The sequence below is a fragment of the Chondrus crispus genome, genomic scaffold (genome assembly GCF_000350225.1).
Source record: "Chondrus crispus Stackhouse genomic scaffold, scaffold_87, whole genome shotgun sequence".
NCBI classification, from domain to species: domain Eukaryota; phylum Rhodophyta; class Florideophyceae; order Gigartinales; family Gigartinaceae; genus Chondrus; species Chondrus crispus.
Genome location: NW_005178788.1, coordinates 78,257 through 86,017, shown reverse-complemented (window position 1 = coordinate 86,017; position 7,761 = coordinate 78,257).

Genomic DNA, 7,761 nt, shown 5'->3' with positions numbered 1-7,761 from the left:
GCGGTCGCATTGGGGCTCTCTGCGAGTGGGCCCCCGACCGCGCGGCAACGCCCGGTGCACGGGCGTCGCGCTGTGGTTGGGCGGCGGCGGCCTCCTCCCCCGGGCGTGCGGGCGATGAGGGACGAATGAGGCGGTGCGAGGGTGCGCAACGGTGCGGGTTTGGAGAAGGAATGAGAATATGATGGATGTCGTTGTAAAACATGTCGTTGTAAAACTTGGGTATACTAATACCGTACGTGGACGTTCTTGAAGCAGCATGTCTGCATGCAGCCTTGTAATGGACGTTGAGAAGCTGGTCCCAGGTTGTCAACTTTGCCTTTTTCCCTGGGAAAAAAGGCAAAGTTGACAAGCTTATTATACAGTACATTACGGTACATACAGCACAGTGGAGCAGGGTGCCCAAGCGCTCTCCACACTCCAGTAAACCCGCTGGTAAGGAAGCACGTTCTGCTTCGTCACTGCAAAGAAGACGCTTCTTCAACAGTTGTCATGCCGATGGAACGTCCAAGGACGAAAGAAAAGGAGGTAACACCTCCAACTCCCATTTTTTTTCTTTCGTCCTTGGGTACCAACAATCTAAAAATTCTAACCTGGCTGATTCAGCTGCGTAGAAAATAAAGACAGAGGTCGGTGTTTCATGGAAATACGGCTCGGGAGAACCCGTTCTGGTTTATCCCATGTGTATCATGGTTCATGATTTATCATGCGCGATACGCCCATGATAAACTGTGAACAGATGGTACAGCGAGAGGTGTGTGTGTAACCAAAATTCTTTGCGATGCACGCATCGCGAGTCCTCTACCCTTGGTAGACGTTTCCGCGGAAAGAAAAAGGAAACAAAAAGAAGGGTTTCTATTGCAATTCCTGAAAAATATTGAATACATTACAGTATTGGGGTGTGACTGTACAGGTTTATACTATAAACCTTTCGGGCGGGTTGGCGCCAAGACTTCGGTTCAACTTATCACCTGAACAGTACCCAAGGGTACACCTCTGCGAACAGCCGTGCGGACAGCACCACCGTTCCCCTCACAAAGAGAAGGTGAGAAAAAAAACAAGAAACAGAAAAGAAAAGTTTATTACAGAAAAAAATTCAGCACCACCCCGTTCCCCTCAGGGCCGTTCCTAACGACGAGCACGGTGTGCTAGCACGCAAGTGGCAAGCACCCTGACATTTGGATTGGTTGAACGGGAGTAAAAGCATTTCCAATAATTTTTTCAACCAATACATTCATGCCAAGTTTCATTGTGTTCCCCTCACACCCCGTTCCCCTCACACCCCGTTCCCCTATGTCAAAAATTGAATTACAGTTAACAAAATTGAACACCCTTGCTGGCAAGGGTATTCTCTTGTGAGCGGAATTTGCCGGATGGGCGTCCGACTAGAAAAGGTGCAATTAATTGGTTGATTTCAGGTATTCAATGGCCTCGCTCTGGCTTTGCGGAGCCACTCATCTTTGGTAACTGGTGGTGCTGGCACCTCTGCTCAGCGAACCGTCTGGTGCCAGCACCAGCAGGTTCTGCTGAGCAGAGGTATGGAGGCAGCAGAGGTATCAGTAGAAGCGCAGAGACTTGAAGCGCAGATTGAAGCGGAGACATGCAGTACCGTTGGTACCCTTGGTGCTGCCCATATATAATCCCGCACATCAACCACCCCCGCAATTCCCCCCCCCCCTCTCCCATGCCCGCCAACCCACCGCACTTCCTCCTTCCTCATTGCAAACGGACACGCCTACCACCGTCCCCTTCTCCCTCCAGCTATGGCCGATCACTCTTCCCTTTGGGCCTGGCTCAACCCCACTTTTGGACTCGTCGGACCTATCCTCGCCACTGTCGTCGGCCTTTTCCTCAAATGGGCAAACTTCCCTTCATCTCGAACATCACCTTCACCTGTCTCCCCCGCCCCGACGTCTCACCACTCTCCCCAGCCCTCGTCCGACCCTCGCCCTCGCGTCGTCGTCGGCCCCGACTCCGACGCCCATGTCTCTATCTTCCTCAACTCCACCCGCCCCGCCTCGCATCGCTAACCACTTCCTACCCTCATCTTGTCCATCCCTATTTCCTTTACATGCCTTGCTCTTGTCCTTCCATCAGGTCGTACCGCTGAGCATCCAAGCCCCACCCACCTTCCGCCCGCCTTCGTCTCTACCTTGCATACCTTCTCTATCATCACTTACCCGTACATCCCCTCTACCTTAACATCAACCATCTGCAGATCGAACAACTCTTTCACTCCTCGCACCATTGTCGACGACACAGGCGATGCCTCAGCTCAGTCCGTCTGGCAACGTGTTGCACGATTGAGTCATGCCACGTGTCACACCTTTCAGTACCACCTCCGTTCACCTATCTGCCGTTACGTGGTCACATGTCGTTTCCAATTCTGGCTGCCCTTCCTGTCGGAGCGTCACACATGAGACAGGAAGCGTCTGCTCCTCGCTTCCACTTGTACGCACCCCACTTGCTGTGCACGTCACATGTCCCCGCTATGGTGACTTCCGCTGCCGCACAGTATCACGGTGCTTATGCGGCGAGCGACCGCAAACACGCATGTTGCAGCAGTTCCGATCTGGACTTGTGTTTGAGGACTAATGTCCTCGTGAGGATTGAGCATACAATACGTCAGTGCTGCCCCCTGAAGTGCATTGCGGTATTGCGGAAAACGTTGTGGGCCGCCTGGCACATGTGGCAATGCCGAGCATTTAGCTGTTTATGATCTGCAGAGGGTCAGCCTCAGTATCGACACCCCATAACGGCTCATTCATTCCTGCCGAACAACCTCACTTCATTTGTTGTTGCCTGTAGTCTTGCATGAGGTATACATTTCAAAAGGCATGGCAACGGTGTACTAGCAATATGTTTTTAATATTCTTGTCCCAATGCTACCTTCTTCTGTTGACATCACATTTATCTTCTCTGTCTCACTGTCTGCTGTGTCAAGCTCCCACGAGATCCCGCCGCCTCTCCTCTTTGTCTCAAATTCGGTATATATAGAAAGCAGATGTGTGTGGAATAGAACAAAATGCATTCCAGATACATCATTTTCTCTTCATCCTAATCCGTCCTCCAGCGTCTGGTCGCGCTCTAACAAACTCTGGTCCGTGACGAACACGTTGCAGCATTACGTCTTCACACATCTGGGCACCAGGCTCGACTCGAGCGAACATCACGATAAGCTGAGGACGACAGGGAAGTAGTCGAGGGCGCCTGGAAGTACCCCCACCCGTCTGCTCTTTCCGTAATCATGGAAACTGCCGGTGCACACGCTGCGCAAAATATTTTTGTTTTCAGCAAGACCGCCAGCACTATTCAAATAATTCGTCCTCACAAAATTCAGGATATGACCTTGACGCCTGTATGAATAGCCTTTTGTAAACGCATAATTGAGGTCGTGGGCGAAGGGGAGGACAAGGCAGTGAGGAAGATGCATCTAAATAGGACGCAGACCCATGTCCACAGCTTTCCGTGGTGCCATATATCTACTATATGTCTCTTCCTCAAAAAAAGGACACACTTCCTCAAGGCTCGTGGGCTTGTGTCTTGCTGCCTTGGGGAGCGGGATAGGCCAATTACAGGTACATGCTGCATGAAGACAAGAATAGTTCATGAGGACAAGGGCCTATGAGCACCTTACAGAAGTTCCGTCTGCCGTCCGCGAAGAGCGGATGCCTCAGCAGGCAAGACCGTGCGGGGGGTTAGGGGGCGAAGGGGAGGGCGGTTTACAGGACGGCAAAGATCCTGTGATTTTCTCTCTCGCTACGGTAGCTAATTAGAGTATCTAGCTAGAGTATCTAGCTAGAGTGTGTAACGGACCTAGAGCTAGCTTCGCTCCAGGCGGTGGAACAGAAAACATCTGACGAGCAGCAGGGGATCCGAAAAGAGTGACTATCTCTTTGCCAGAGGAGCTTTTGTTTGCCAACAACAATTTTGTCTTTTCCAAAATAAGAATAATAAAATAATAGAAATGCCGCTTCGACAGCGTCTCTGCTTCTGCTTTACAGTATTACAGTAGGACACAAGTGTCTGACTTCACCATTACAGATTATGTCGCGATCTTGAAGCAGACAGGGTCCCGAAATTCAGCTGATTGCTCCCGTGTTAAGCTTTGTTCGCCTTCCCTCTCACACTCCGCACAGAGAGAGGTTGCCAGACCGTCCCGTGGGCAACATGGACAGGTGTCCTCCCTGTCGAGTGTTCAGGGTAAAAACGCAAGCAATGCCCCACGGATGGCTTGCACTTCCGATTGCCCATCCATGGGGCACTTAGGGCAATGTGGTTCAGTATAGAGGAACTGAATTACGAGGGAAACTCTTTGAAAGTGTGTGTATTTGAGTTGATAATCAATGCAATTTCGAAGCCAATAGAGCGGCTATGCAAAGTCTAGACAGAATGATTGCATTGCGAGAAGCATTGCAGGAAGCGCGGAACGGGCGAAGGACTGCGGTCGTGAGGGAATAGAAAGAGGTTGGGAGGAGCTGCTCTGTGCGAGGGGGAGGAGTCCAAAGGTTGAAGGTATCGTCTCCAGTCTCCTCCGCGAAAAGCGTGTGCCGTGCGCCACTCGAACTCTGGCTTTGTCGCAACCGCCTTGGGATCATGCTAGCCTGCGACGTTCCGCCCCCTGCGTCGTGCCGCCCCCTGCGTCGTGCTACACGTCGTCATGTGTGATGCGTCTAAAGAGATGCAGCCGTACAGTGCACCTTGAACATGTTGTCCGTGACACCAAGAATTTCGCGATTGTAGAAGAAACAATGCATGAACTTTACATCACTACAGTACAGTGCTCTTGATTTACAGTGTTCCTGACGATCAGTCTGAACCACGGCCCCTCACTTCAGTGTACACAGTACAGCAATGCAATGTGCACAGCACTGCCGGGACAGACGTTGCGTTGGGGTTCCGCGTTCTCCTGCACTGGCCCCATTCAAGCACTCGGCGAGTGGCGTGACAAGAATTAGAGGAGCTTGTCTCTGAACTGCAACCTGAGAACAAACGAAACGCGTCAACGGTCGCCCCGTGCTTCTACAGTACAGTGTACCCTTCAACACAGTGCCTTCGGGGTGAACGCACAGAGGATTGGAAACGGCAAGCGACTTGATGCAGAAAGGTAGGAATACGAGGGGGAGCAATGTCACAGAATATGTGCCACCGGTCGCCCATCTCCTCAGATGGCAGCGGTAAATCGTCCCTATAGCGTAGACGATGGAGCCAGAGATCAATGAAGCTTCTCGTGCACAGCACTCTTGCAAGCGTCACGGGGTCTACAGATATATGGGGAGAGAGAAAATATGCAAGGTAGAGACGAAGGCAGACAAAACGAGGGCGTAGCATGGACAGCGAGTGGTACGAGCTGTTGGATTACAAGGCTTGCAAGTCGAGACAAACATGATGGAGATCGTATTTGATTAGCAATCCGAAGTGGGTCGGCGAGTGTTGACAAAAATAGAAACGTAGGCGCCGTCGTCGATGACACGAGGGACAGGGTCAGATGGCAACGGTAGGTGGTGAGTTGCCGGAGCGGGAGAGGGGGTTGACGATGATCTTCGACGGCGGCAGGCGTCAAAAGCGCATTTGAGAAAAATGCCGGTCATGGTGGCAAGGATGGGTCCCACGAGGCCGAAAGTGGGGTTGAGCCAGACCCAGGGGGAAGTCTGCTCCGTCATGGATGGTGGCAATAGGGGGGCGGACGGTGCGGTGGGTTAGAAGAGGTGTGTGGAAGTAGAGGAGGGGATATGCGGTGGGTTGGTGATGTGCACGCTTTTATACTGAGTCGAGCAGGGGTTGAGGGCAGAGGATGAATTGAGGAGGAAAACGTTACGCGGAGCGCCTTATAGCAGGATCAATGGTGAATGGGGCGCGTATAGAACCTGTGGAAGGCATCCTCCTCCCGCAGGTTGCTGTGCGCGCGCGTGACGAATTAGTGCTCGAATAGCAACGCCCAGACACCAACAGGGGTCTTTTTTTATTATTTTTTATAAGGATGCTGCCTAACAATACCCCACCGTGCGCCCCCCCGTTTCGGCCCCCGCCCCCCCGCCTCCCCGTTCGGCCCCCGCCCCCCCGCCCATTCTTCGTCACGTGCAAAAAACTTTCGTACTTGCTCAACCGGACCCTTGTCCCCCTTGTCAGATCGCACATTACAGATGACATTACAGTGACTTACAGTCCGATATTTAGACGTAGATACAACGACGGTGGAATAAACGGACTCACGAGTTTCACGTTCAAACTTCCCTTTTTTCCTCAGTGCACGAACGTCCCAACCGCCGTTTCCGCCGCCGTCCCTCAGACTCGCGTGACCTCATGTCACACCCCCCTGATCTGACAACGCGTCGAATTACGTTTCTGCAAAATCTCTCTTCAATCTCTCCGTGCATACGGGCATCGCAGAGGCTTTTTTTCGGCACGAATTGCTCGGGTCGGGTGGGTCGGGAGCGTGGGCTTTGTATGACGTTTCTTCACCCAGTCCATGGGCCTCTCCAGGGTCCGTGAAGGTGCGCCGGGGCGCAGATACACATACCTGCACAGCAATGAAGGCAACTGTTCATGTATTTCAACATCCGTTCGACAACAGAGGACTTGTCACAACTCGCGGAGCAGTATGATATAAGCAGTTTGCTAGGCTCGGAGCAATTTCGAGCAAATTTTAAAATCTTCGATTCTGATCGACGCAATTCTGGTCGACGCAGGTACAGTTGTGGCCACATACACAGACGAAGAAGAGAATTGAAAACTAGATTTGCGTTCGTGTTCCGAAAGCGTTGCGAAGCGACATACAGTGCAAGCGCAATGTGCAATGTGAGTATAAAGCAACCCATACACAGCGAACTGACAAAGCAAAACAGACACTGAGTGCACATGGAAAGCAAGGGGCAAGCCCTTTGAGGGGTAGGCAAAGATAGAGAGCATAGCATATATGATAGCAACATCTTTAGATGATAGAGATGATCCTGGGGGGTGAGCGAGCGAGGGAGACAGAGACCCGGAGCGACCCAGGGAGCGTTTGTGCTCACTATAATTGCCTGTAGATATATCCTTCTGTCGTCATATCAAGATGAGCGAGGCTGGCAAATCCCTAACAGTACAGTATATAAAAAGTTGTTTCTTATGGCCGGCCCTTTATGCAAAACTGCTTGGCACTCCAGACGCTATTACGCCCCCAGAAATGAAATAACATCTGCCAAGAAAAATGTACATTTAGTGCATTTCACAAAATGATGTGACAAAGCCACGTGTAAATATGATTAGGCAGTGAAATCGTTTTTGCAACTTTCAATACACAAAAGTGCGTCGTGGTTCCAATTTGGCGGGTCCTGTCATCATTATTTCGGTGCGCGTGAGTCTTGAAGACGATGTAATTTTACATTTATGTAAAATTACAAGTCGGGTTCATGAGAATTCTGTTTTCTGGGGGTCATTTGCACCGTGCCGATGGTGTTTTCCACCGTGACAAATTGGCCACGGTAGAAATAACTGGTCCTAAAAGTCAGGGCTAGCAGTAATATTTTCGAAGATTTGAAGATTGGGAACAGCAATGCGCAACATTTCGATATGACATAAACTACTGCCGACAGCGACGACACATGTACGACGAAAATTAAAACGTGAAAATAGGGTTTTGATGCTAAACGTCCGGAAAATCTTACCAACAGCCGTTTTCACCGTGGTTGAGATCGTCACGGTGAAAACCGCATTTTGACCACGGTCAAAAGGACCCGAAAATATGAATTCTCATGAAGCGGCCTCTTACGGCTAGCCGTAGTG